The sequence below is a fragment of the Schistocerca nitens genome, chromosome 1 (genome assembly GCF_023898315.1).
Source record: "Schistocerca nitens isolate TAMUIC-IGC-003100 chromosome 1, iqSchNite1.1, whole genome shotgun sequence".
In the NCBI taxonomy this organism is placed as follows: Eukaryota; Metazoa; Arthropoda; class Insecta; order Orthoptera; family Acrididae; genus Schistocerca; species Schistocerca nitens.
The window spans coordinates 1,264,338,241-1,264,352,039 of NC_064614.1; positions in this window are offsets into that span (position 1 = coordinate 1,264,338,241).

The window sequence follows — 13,799 nt, forward strand, 5'->3', positions numbered from 1 at the left end:
GCAGAAGAGCCAACACCGTGTTGCTAGAGGAGGCCGAAATGCACGCGTTTAATTACACGCAGACTGGCGTGAGGTCTGGAACAGTTAATTGTAATTAATATAGCCAATAAGGTACGCTGTTGCTGGAATACTTAACTTTAATCCATAATTGGTGTACATCGCTCTTGACGGTACATTAATATGCTCAATATAAACTGGTAATGGCGCCTTGCTAGGTCGTAGCAAATGACGTAGCTGAAGGCTATGCTATCGTCTCGGCAAATGAGAGCGTATTTGTCAGTGTAGCATCGCTAGCAAAGTCGGCTGTACAACTGGGGCGAGTGCTAGGAAGTCTCTCAAGACCTGCCGTGTGGTGGCGCTCGGTCTGCAATCACTGACAGTGGCGACACGCGGGTCCGACGTATACTAATGGACCGCGGCCGATTTAAAGGCTACCACCTAGCAAGTGTGGTGTCTGGCGGTGACACCACAGTACCTTCATCACTGAAGCAGATTGAAGCTCTCTCGTAATATTTCATCACAGCCCGATAGTTGAGGCACTCGTAGCAGAACAGCCTGAAGCTTGCACACGGAGCTGGAAGGCAGACAGCTTACACGAAGAACGCCCTCTCAGCAGGCACTGTCTGGAAGTCGCCGGCCAGAGCAGCTTGGCATGGCACTCCTGCTTGCACGACGCTAGTGGCATCTTCTAGCTTCGCATCAGGTGGTGGTGTCGTCCAGACTCAAACTCTGGAGCATCACTGGGAGAGCAGGAGTGGGTAGCTCGTAATCTCTAGCAGTGCGGCAGTGGCAGGTGTGACTGCGAGCGACAGTGAATTGGCTGGCGAGGCCGCGGACGGTCAGATCGCAGTCCGTGGTTTGTGACTGGAGACGGCAGTGGTGACAGAGGTTCCAAGGCTGCGTCAGCAGATCCCGTGGCGGCGACTGAAGTAACGGCAGGTGCCGTGCATGGCCTTGCGATGTCTGTGACCTACTTGGATGAGCCACGTTTTAAACGCGGCGGTTCGGTGCTGACTAGGTGGAAGGGGCAACGTTTCTGTGTCAGGCGAGAGCATCTCAAACACAGACCAGTGAGTGACCTCTGGCAGTTGTCACATAAACGATAACAATTATTGATCTGTATGAAACATAAAGTAAATTAGTTACAAACTACGGCGTGTACACACTTTATTCAAAATGTAAACGTCGCTACAGCTATTTGGATTTAGCTTATGACATGTTCGATGTGCCTGCCATCATTGGCAATGATGTGACGCAGACCAATAGCGAAATTCTGCATAACCCGCTAAAGTGTCAGAACATCGATGCTGTCGATGACCTCCTGAATGAGTGTTTTCAGCTCAGCAATGGTTTTGGAGTTATTACTGTACACCCTGTCCTTAGTATAGCCTCGCAGAAAAGAGTCGCATGTGTTCAGATCCGGAGAATGTGGCGGCCAATCGAGGCTCATGCCAGTGGCGTCTGGGTATCCCATAGCCAGAATGCGGTCCCCAATGTCCTCCTCCAGCACATCAAACACTTTCCTACTTCGATGGGGTCGAGCTCCGTCATGCATGAACCATATCTTGTGAAAATCAGAGTCGATTTGGATAATGTAGATGAAATCGTCGTCCAAATTCTTCACATGTCATTCGGTAGTCACCATGCCATCAAGGAATATTGCAACGTTTATTCCGTGACTGGACATTGCAGACCACACAATCACCCGTTGAGGGTGAAAAGACCTCACGATCGCGAAATGCGGATTCTCCCGAATGCAACACTTTTGCTTATTGAGGAACCCATCCAACTGAAAGTGGGCTTCGTCCCTAAACCAAACCATATTCAAATGAAAGTCCAGTTCGTCATTTCTGTGGAAAACAGTCTTGACGAAACACAACTGCTGTTCCATGGCGCTGGGGCTTTATGGATGATGGGTTTGAATATTGTATGAGAAGAGATGTAGGTCTTCAACAAAAACTTTTCGCAGTGTCGTCCAGTTTAGTCCCACCTGTTGTGCAGCTAGTCTGATCGACATCCTGGGGCTGGGTTGAAGTACAGTGCGAGCCTTCTCAATATTTTCAGGCGTTTTCATTCTTTTTGTACGACTGACATTGCCAACACTGACATCAGGAACACTAACCGTTCTCTTAAACTTGCGAATCAGATTCTTGATTGTTAGCACGCTTAGACCGGTTGTGTTCAGCTTGAAGTCGGACGCAAACTTCCTTTGAACCGCAGTTGGGCTGTTATTGCTCACACAGTAGGCCTTCTCAGTCGCTATACGCTGTACCATGACGTTCTCATGTGCAAATGGCCGACAACAAGAAGGCACGTGCACATGCGCATACTAATTCCCATCATGCCTCGCGTCCAGCGGTGCAGCTTGAACGTCCTAACACAAACTGTTCAGAAGTTACGACGCTTATGTTTCATATAGTTCAATAACTGTCACCCGGTAGTAGAGGGTCGAACTACAGAAGCTTCCTGGAAGTTGGTCTGCGTCTCGGTGTAGACTTGCGGAAGTTTGGGGCTACTGACACTGCATGCGGGAGGCCTTTAAATAGTGAGCTGTCATTTCGTAATGAAATAGTTCCCCAAAGAAATACATGTAACAACAGTCCAGGGAGAAAAAGCTGTCAACTGTTGTAAGTGTTCCACTTCAACTGTAATAACCCAAATTTTCTTCATTTCTCGATAACGGCAGTTGCTGTAAACACACTGAAGTGTAAGACCACATGTATTGGAACAAAAAAGAAGAATGTAAATTTATAACAAAAAATTTAGACAGTGACAAATTTGGACGGCAATTGTTTGTGGAAATACTATTATTATAACTCAGTATATGCCTATATTAATTAACATTAAAACGTAAAACGTTCTATTTTTTTCCCTTTGAACCAGCACTGATCGTGTTCAGGAATGAACTGTCTTAAATTCAACATTCAGTTTTCTACTTTGAACCGAACCATGATGAATATGGGCACAACACTGGAATTCAATTTTTTAAAAACTAAATACATTCAGCACAACAATATCGTTTCCTTTTCTGGTTCCACTCTAGCACAGTCTTGATATGTATACATCTACCTCTACAAAGATCCTCCGCATCCCACCATATGGTGCATGGCCACAGGGCTACCCAGGTGCAGGCAATGCAGAAGACGCTGGTGGTCCTCCTTCTAATGATCGATATTTCAAGATGGGGGTGACTTCGGTGCCGTGACGTCTCCATTCTCGACTGTTTGGGGCGAATCTTCTGCAGCATGGTAGTTCCAGGACCACAGGCATGTCATTAGGACCATCAGTCATGTCATCAGAGAACCTAAGGCATTCGCAAATGCTGGTGGTGCTGTTCGCTGATGTTGCTTCTACCGTTCTGTGACATTGATCATGGTGGTCGAATGTAAAAACAAAATTAAAAAAATAAAAAAAAAAACAGATACATTACTGGCCATTAAAATTGCTACATCTTGAAGATGACGTGCTACAGACGCGAAATTAAACCGACAGGAAGAAGATGGTTTGATATGCAAATGATTAGCTTTTCAGAGCATTCACACAAGGTTGGCGCCGGTGGCACCACCTACAACGTGCTGACATAAGGAAAGTTTCCAACATATTTCTCATACACAAACAGCAGTAGACCGGCGTTGCCTTCTGAAACGTCGTTGTGATGCCTCGTGTAAGGAGGAGAAATGCGTACCACCACGTTTCCGACTTTGATAAAGATCGGATTGTAGCCTATCGCGATTGCGGTTTATCGTATCGCGACATTGCTGCTCGCGTTGGTCGATATCCAATGACTGTTAGCAGAATATGGAATCGGTGGGTTCAGGAGGGTAATACGGAACGCCGTGCTGGATCCCAACGGCCTCGTATCACTAGTAGTCGATATGACAGGCATCTTACCCGCATGGCTGTAACGGATCGTGCAGCCACGTCTCGATCCCTGAGTCAACAGATGGGGACGTTTGCAAGACAACAACCATCTGCACAAACAGTTCGACGACAGTATCGACTATCAGCGCGGAGACCATGGCTGCATCACAGACAGGAGCGCCTGCGATGGTGTACTCAACGACGAACCTGGGTGCACGAATGGCGAAACATCATTTATTCCGATGAATCCACGTTCTGTTTACAGCATCATGATGGTCGCATTCGTGTTTGGCGACATCGCGGTGAACGCACATTGGAAACGTGTATTCATCATCGCCATACTGGCGTATCACCCGGCGTGTCATTGGTTACACGTCTCGGTCACCTCTTGTTCGCATTGACGTCACTTTGAACAGTAGACGTTACATTTCAGATGTGTTACGATCCGTGGCTCTACCCTTCAGTCGACCACTGGGAAACCCTACATCTCAGCCTGATAATGCACGACCGCATATTGCAGGTCCTGTGCGGACTTTTCTGGATACAGAAAATGTTCGACTGCTGCCCTGGCCAGCACGCTCTCCAGATCTCTCACCAATTGAAAACGTCTGGTGAATGGTGGCCGAGCAACTGGCTCGTCACAATACGCCAGCCACTACTCTTGATGAACTGTGGTATCGTGTTGAAGTTGCATGGGCAGCTGTACCTGTACACGCCATCCAAGCTCTGTTTGACTCAATGCCCAGACGTATCAATGCCGTTAATACGGCCAGAGGTGATTGTTCTGGGTACTGATTTCTCAGGATCTATGCACCCAAATTGCGTGAAAATGTAATCACATGTCAATTCTAGTATAATATATTTGTCCAATGAATACCCGTTTATCATCTGAGTTTCTTCTTGGTGTAGCAATTTTAATGGCCAGTAGGGTAGTTTCAATATAGGACTACACAGCCAACCGGTTGCACATGACTGGTAGGTACATTGACCTAGGTTTCGATTCCTACTAGGGCTGTCTTTATTAGAATGAAATTATGATATTGTTTCCATCTGGGCACACGTGGCAAAGGTTAGAACGCTTTATTTCGCTTTTGACTTGAGCATAGTTGCTCTAAATTCTGAACATTGCTTTTTGTCAATATAATTTTACGATTCATCACAATTTCATTCTGATGAAGACAGCCCTAGTAGGTGTCGAAACCTAGATCAATGTGCCTAAAATATAAATGTTTTGGTATACCAAAGAGAGAAAGCACTTAGTGCCCTTAATCAGGCTAAGATTATCTAGTAGAAGTTATGCAATAAAATGACCACGTTCGGCTTAAATGGCGTTCTAAGTACACGTTGGCCAGACAGGCTACTTCTTTTGAAGAGAGTAGCAGGCAGTGTGTGTTAGTCCGTCTGGCTATGTACTTACTCTGAGAGTGATGGAAACTGGCCTGCCGTGAAGTGGAAGCAGAATTATTTAGAAAGGATTTTGTAAGAATATATTTTGATAAAAAATACTGAGTAAGTGGGATTGTATTAATGCAGGAATTATATGAGCCAACGTGTAAGGTAATCAAGTTATTTTATGTGTGTAATTGTGTAATTTTATGTTAGAACATTATGAACGGTTGAAGTTTGGTATAGAAATTTTATAATGCAATATGTCGTTTTGTATTATAATCGAAACAGGTGTCAAGTAAAATAATTGTGCTCAGGAAAATTATTAAGAAATATTTCGCTAATTGGTCTAGTTGTTAGTACGTTGTGAAAATGTGTATTGTTATTCTGGCTTAATGAAGCAAGACTTGGAGCCTTGTTCTCATTTATCGATTGTTAACTTCCACGTTTTTGATTATTTACCTTTATGAACGTGTATTGCACATTGCGGGTTGTGTGCCACAGAAGCATTTTTATGAAAAGTGGTAAGATCCCATCTTGCTTTGCATATCGCAAGTACGGTAAATAAAATTCAATTTTTGATAGTTTCATCATTTAACTGCAACAGGTTACGGAACAGACAAGCGCTCCGTTCGCACAGGTAGACCACCAAATTTAATTGTCATCAAAACTCATGTCCGTTGTGAGGCACAGTGATTGCCAGAGAGTTACTTGTGAAAAACATATTTTAATTCAGATGTTTAATAGCAGAAGAAAATCTCCCTAAAGCGATGTCTTGTATATTTTCAGGCAGTTTTATCAGAAAGCCAGATGCGTTAAATTTTATGTTAATTTTCTGCGTAATTAAATTAACAGTTCTGCTACAGTCACTTTTATAAGATTAAGATAAAGATTAACATTTGTTTTGCAGTCAAATAGAATACGTAATTTTCATTAAAAACGGATTTCTTTCTCGTAGGCGAATTGTTCGGTGTACTGGCTGGTCTGGATTTCGCACCATGTATCGTGCGGTCCACCTATTTCCGTTCGAAATTACACTTTCATACAGTTCTATTGCTCTGGACTGAGATTTACTTGTTTCGATATCAAAATAAGTTTTATACACCTGTCAGATACCAACCAGACATTTGCAAACATGAGTTTACAAGTTTCAACGTGAAACTTTCAATATTCATTAACACGTGAGATTCTGCTTATACTTAATGGTCCGTTGCACAACTGAAATAGCTTGTGGCAGAGTTTCTTCTAATTATTTGACAGACTAAAGACCTGACCAGGACTTTTTATCCGACATGGTACTCACTCAATCGTGCCTACTTGTCTGCCCTCTCCCTTCCCTTCTTCCTTCCTGCCACATGCCACAGGGTCCCGTACAGGGCACAGATAGCACCTGACGCTGTACCATGCCTGTGGTGCGAATCCCTCCAGATCTGTAATCTTCTCGGGAGGACATTGATTTTCTAACACTGTTAACTGTGGCAACAGGGTGGAGCCATGCGCATCTCATTTATCCCATTCTGAAATTCCCTAAGGAGAACGCCTCACATCTCGTGTTGTTTTTTGCAATATATGAGACATAAACGAGCGAGTTCCCTCATATTGCATTCAGCTGGGTCCGAATTCAGATGGTAGGCTAATAGGTAGGTGAGTCGCATCTATGTCTTCGTAGAGTGGATCTCCACCATTCTGATTTCAGCTGAGGTCCATTGTTGGGTATGTTTCTGCCCACTTGTTTACTTGTGACAGGAAGTGTGTCGGACACAGTGGGTGCAATAATCCTGCGCAGTGGTGTGAGAGTCACGCATTTAAATGTTATCTTCGTGATAACCGAGACATACCGACGTACTTGCCTAGATGCGGGTAATGGTCCCCTTAAATCAGCTGAAGCTAGATGTAATTTCCGAGATATTTTGAAGTAAGGTGGTGCTTGCATTTGCCTGGGTGCTTGGTTTAGCCTTCTGACAGGCCTTGCACACAGAAAGGACATTCCTGAATCTGCGCTCCATATTGCTGAAATGATATAACGTTATTTAAATTCAAGAAATATTTTGTCGGACGAAAGTGTCCACAGCTGCGATGGCTATACCATATTATTTTGTTAATTAACTCTTCTGGTACGCAAAGGCCCCGCAGTGAATCTATTGCACACCTCTTGTGAAACAAGATTCCCTTATGTACCATGTAGAATAGCCGGGCAGATGTTTCTCCCCTGTCCTGCCATCTTTCCCTCATGTATATACGCAGACTGACGTGACGAATGAAAATCTGTACCAGTTCGGGGGCTCGTCGCTTCAGTCTTCATATGTAAATCATAGATGTCTGAGATTTGAAAAGTCTCTGGAACCAAATGGTTTCATTAGCTCTTTTCTTCAATCATCGGAGAGCTGGGTGCTCATCTTGTTCCCTAGCTATATCCTGCAGAGTTATCATTATGTTGTTTTCGAAGGCAACATTCATCATATGGTGATCTTCAGTATACTCGACCTATTCGTGAGTCCTCCCCATCGACGAACGTGGGAGTGCATCAACAGTAACATTCGTTTTTTCCTGGCACATACGTAATAGAGAAATCAATTTCCTGCAAAAAGAGTAACCATGGGTGAGTTTGACTGTGAGAAGAAATGCCAATGCGCGGTGGTCCGTGTGTACCCACGTCTTCCGTCCAAACAGGAAGTATCGGAACTTTTAAACATTCAAAACACGACTAAAGCCTCGAGCTCGGTCACAGAGTAATTTTTCTCAGTTTTCGTCAGTAATATACCTCCAAAAGCGGTTGCCTGTATCGTGGTCACTTAGTCCTCCTCAAAGTTTTCAAAAATCATGATTCTGACTCCCGATTCTGCACTGTCCGTGGCCATGCGATAATCGACCGAAATTTCAGGGATGTGCTAACAATGCTCCATTTATTAGTGCCCACTTCAGCCCCCCCCCCCCCTCCACACACACACACAGTGCAATTGGACTCTTTCTTTGTGTAACCTACATTTTTTTCACTCAGGCATAGAGTAAGACTGGACATCATGAAAGCTCAAAAACAAGTAGGACTCATTCAAGCAGTGAATGTAAAATTATGCTCTACTAAAATTTCAAAAGATGAAAAATTTACCGAAAATTGCAAAAAAAATTTAATATCAAACAAAAATATCAGCACTCGATATTGCCGTTTCGTTATCGATATATAGGGTTAAAATATCGTCGTAATACTGTACATCGATACTTTCTGAACTAATTATCGATATATTCATTTTTATCAACAACCCTACTTGAAGCTAGGAACACCGTGTGAAACGTCCCCTTTTGAACAATTATATACGTGACTGTCCTTAAACTGACACACAATATATTTAGCGCAACGCAATCTGACTTTCAAAAATCCCTACAAAAGAATGGCCCTGACTAACATTAACCTATACCTTTCACAAATCACTTACCTCACAAAAATCTTCGCTACTCAAGCTACTGCAATACAGCGAGCGCCACTACTGCCAGCTAAATAAAAGATTCAAAGTACTGAAGGCACTAACTACTGATAGGCATAGTTAGCAAATGCAAGATTTTGATAGAGAACAACCAATGTATTTACCTCAATAGTTCATGACAAATTTCAAAACTCTGCCATCTCTCTCCCCACATCCACCACTGCTGGCGGCTCACTTCCAACTGCGCAACGCTACGCGCTGTTCACATCCAGCTGCCACTGCCCAACACTACAATGGCAGACAACAATGCAAGCACACAGCACAGCCAGTGATTTTTCATATAGAGCGCTACGTGGCGTTACCAATAAGAAAACATAAACAGCCTACTTACACGTGTACTCCCAACAGGATGGAGGTAACTCGACTTACCAGAAGAATGAACGAAGGTGGATTGACAGAAAAATCTTAACTCCATGGAACCTCAGTAACAGTTCTTCCAGTTATTCAGGCTTGCTGGTTTTCGATGTTATTATTGCACTGCTTTGTCTGGAGTCCAAGACCAGGTGAATCTCTGCGCCTCTTTTCTCAACGATGCGTAATAGGCTGTTACACATGGACACCGCGGTCTATTATCCCTTCTCATAACTTGCGCGAAATTTCCTGACGCACGTTTACTTGGCAGGCAGCGGAATAGCGTACGGAGATATCAAGAATTTGTGGTATTCTTTGACTCTAAAGGCCTACTAGAAGCTCTTGATTGCATCTGTTTTCGGAAGGAATACAAAGTGGTTTCGTGAGAGATTTTCGCAGTTCTTCTGTCTTCCGCCCCTATGTTTATGAGCTGATTCACGCCTTCGTGGAGGGGAAACTCAGTTTGTCTGCTCATTTGCTGTCTCGTTATGTAGGTCTTAGACGTGGGAGAACTCCGATTTAGATGAGGAATGAGACCATATTTTGGCAGCAGACACACCTGTATCAACGTACAGAGTTACTGCCGAAGCTTTTGTTGAAAATACTGATGATAGTGCTACTGCAAAGACGCTGTCAGCGAAGATATTTCTGTTAACCTAGGAAACTCTCGTCCTCTTGAATATGTTTACGGCACTGTCTACAGGTGCAGTTCGTCCATACCAATTTCGCAGCATTTCACTTACCTGAAACTGGTTAATGGGTTATATACAGCAGATCCTCTTCAGATAACAAATCGAATATAAAAAATGTGTCATTTTATTTCCAGCGAGGACACATGGATTATAAGGTGCACGACCAAACGAGTAAATACATTATTATTTTCACAACTTACCCACCTTGAAGAATACATCGTCTGTTGGGTTAAATGCAGACACCAAAAATTATATGTTACTAGCAACCTGCCACTGCTTCACACAAATAACTAAATATGTATGCCAGGAAGATTTGTTTGGCGTAGCTGTGATAAACACAAACCTTCCTGGTGAATTAGACTGGCTATTACTGAAAACTGCATCAAAGTTCCTTTAGTGATTCTTGAGATAAACCTATTCATACAGACAGAAAAAAATATGTCATGTTGACTTTAATTTGTAATACGTATAGAAGAAGAAGATACATATAGAGGTACAGATTCTGGTAATAATAATAATTTCTTCTGGCTCACTGGCCTAGTGTAACTCTCTCTATTGAAGGCCACTTCAGCGGCTTGGGTGCATCTAACCCACTATGGTTGTCCAACTTGGTAAAGGGGACACACACTTTAACGTGGAATCCGAAACTCGTGTCGTTTCTGGAGAATCATTGAGAGATGAATGCTAGATTAATAGGGAGATTGAAAAATCCGCAGTCCGACTGGGAGCGGATCCCGAGGCCTTTCAGTTTCAAGATGCACGCTTCACCGTTAGCTAATAGGCCCAACATGAAGTCTTTGCCAAGCTTGCCTGCTCTCTTCAAAAGTTGTGGAGGCTGTATTTCGCTGTTTTCTCCAGATGCCACCTCCTCTGTAGCTGACCAGCTCTTAACTCCCACAGTTGCCGTGAGATGTCTCTCCAGACGCCAATTAAATATATAACAGATAAAAATATATGAATTACCCTTACCGTTACTTAGCAGTAATAAGTTATAAACACAAATCTTCCTTGTGAAGCAGCGTATCTGTTAGTGACAAATGGTTCAAATGGCTCTGAGCACTATGGGACTTAACATCTACGGTCATCAGTCCCCTAGAACGTAGAACTACTTAAACCTAACTAACCTAAGGACATCACACAACACCCAGTCATCACGAGGCAGAGAAAATCCCTGACCCCGCCGGGAATCGAACCCGGGAACCCGGGCGTGGGAAGCGAGAACGCTCTGTTAGTGACAACCGTATCGAAATCTCTACAGTACTTCCTGAGATTAGCCTGAACATATAGACAGAAACTGAAGATACAGATAAATAGAAGATAGATAACAAGTTAAAGGAAAACATTCAAAACAGCACAACACATGGTCATAAAACTCGTAACGTTAATCAACTTTTTCTCAGTAGCAGAGACACTGCAGACTTCGGTTTAAAGCTACCAGCGTATTGCGCCATTCTTCCTAGTCAGTTTTTCCCAACTCGCTTCAATATAGGAAATGATTCAGTTCAATGATGAACCCAGATATACCGCTTCAATTGCACGGATTTTCTTGAAAAACAACTGGTTTTTAATACTAAGCATTACGTTCCGCCTGAAAATAGATTTGTACATTCGAAACCTTTTGTGGTACAATAAAAACTGTGCAGTCGAAACAGGATTTTACATTCTTAACTGCTAAGCTATTTGGTGCGGATAATACAGTTTTTCACTGAGCCAAAATTAGATTCTTGCATTGCACTGTTATATGATCGCTGCCCCTTCCCGTTCATCAACATCGCAATCGGAAATATATTTCTTAAGAGACAGTATTGTTAAATTAACTGTACTAACATGATAGAATCCGATGCCTGCATAGCGACGACCTCTCATTTGTCTGTGTTGGTCAGGCTTGTGTCCTCTCTCAGGTTCTCCTTTTAGTAGAGTTGAAATAGGCAACAAAAAAGACACAAACGATCTTAGGCGATATTACACAAGCAGGTCAGCGTGAGGAATACATCAAAACTAAACTGGTTCGGGCAAGGAAATCTTCCTTCAAGATAATATTGTGACAGATGTTCCAGAAACAAGTTTAACGCATAACATCTGATAGAAATAAAATGTCGATCAAGGGAATCCTGCGGCAGAACAAGAAACAGGGAAAACATTTGGAACACGGTAATAAGCTAAATGTACAAAAAGTGCTAAGTGAAATGACGCTACCAGAAATAAGCGAAGAAAGGTTTATATATGTAAGAAAGGAGAAGAAATGGGTGATTGAAGTGGCATGTGCTAGGTAAACTGTCAATGAAGGAACCTGTGGTATCGAAGCACAGGCTTAGGTGCAAGTTATTAAGTTGGCACTACGACAGACACCGACGACAGCGACCTCTAGCCGGTGCTGTGCAGCCCTACGAGCTCCGCTACAGATTCTGCCCATTTGATGAAGAGCAGATCACCGGGACACTTCGCATCTCATTGCAAAGTTATGTATTCTTTTTGCTAGAGTAAAGGCTATTTAAATTCATACTGCAGTTGTTGTTGTTGTTGTGGTCTTCAGTCCTGAGACTGGTTTGATGCAGCTCTCCATGCTACTCTATCCTGTGCAAGCTTCTTCATCTCCCAGTACCTACTGCAACCTACATCCTTCTGAATCTGCTTAGTGTATTCATCTCTTTGTCTCCCTCTACGATTTTTACCCTCCACGCTGCCCTCCAATGCTAAATTTGTGATCCCTTGATGCCTCTACAGTACCGACGTGTATTACCTTTTCCTGCTCCTGCCTACGCGCCGCCTTCCAGGCGGGATACAAAAGAACCAATTGCAGCGATATGTTGCTGACACACTAAAAGACCTCTAGCAGAAAGACTTAACTACTTCGGAGCTTTTCTTTTATTAGTCATCAGTTTCTTGACTGGTTTTTAAGCGGCCCACCATGATTAACTCTCCAGTGCCAATCTCTATATCTCAGGGTAGTAGTTGCAACCAATGTCGCAATTATCATCCAGCACTCTTTCAACTCCGTGCACTGCAAAACAAAACTATACGCTTGCGCTGTAACAGAGAAAACAAAATCGCCTGTACCGCTAATATTGGGTCGGTGCATAAGAAAGCGCTATTCTTCACTGGGTTGGCAGCACTGCATTGTGAAGCCTTCGCCTTCCGTTGTTCAGTTGTTTTTCTTCAATCTAGAGTTTTATTGTTGCGAACAGAATCTTGTACGTTGTTAGTTGCTCCTTTTGGCTATTTCAACGGGTAATGAACATGGAGCGTTAGGAAGAGAAAACACATCCGACAGATTTTATTCCGCGAGTTTAATCGAGGATCTGGTGCTGCAGAAACCACGAGAAGATTTTGTGGTGTGTAGAGAGTGGAGACATTTGCTGGGAGGACGGCATGGAAATGGTTTTCTCGTGTCCAAGAAGAAAAATTCGTTCCCGTTTACAATCGCTCGCATCAGCCACCGCGCCGAGTGTCAACTTCCTTCGCGCGAGCAATATATCTACCGTAATGCCTCCGAGCCTAGGGATAATTACCCCTGAGGGATAGAATTAAATCTTCTGAGAGGTAAAAACAGAAATGTTCGATTGTGTTTCAGTAAGGAAATTAAAATTTATTTTTAAAGTGTTTTTACTGTTATCACTACCTCGTGACACTGTATCTGATTCCGTAGTGACGAATAATTACACTTATTTCAAATACTAGCATAACGTGTGGCACAATGTGGTTATGGTTATAGCTTGTAAAACAAATGTATGGATACCTTCTTCCTCATATAGCCCACCTATTACACACATACTTTGTACCATGCGTCTACGACAGTAAAACTGTAACATTGGTGTCACATGTTTCAATATGTCACGAAAATGCTTTCTCCAGTCCTAGGTAGTTCCCGCAAAGGACCAGAAATTTCTTCATTATTAACTTCGCAACAGATAAACGAAGTGATTGAAAGCGCAATAAAGCAGTAAGTATGTAATGGCTACTACACTGATGCAGAGACAATACAATATTAGTATTCTTATGCTTATTATTGGCAGTGGTCAGACACAAAGCC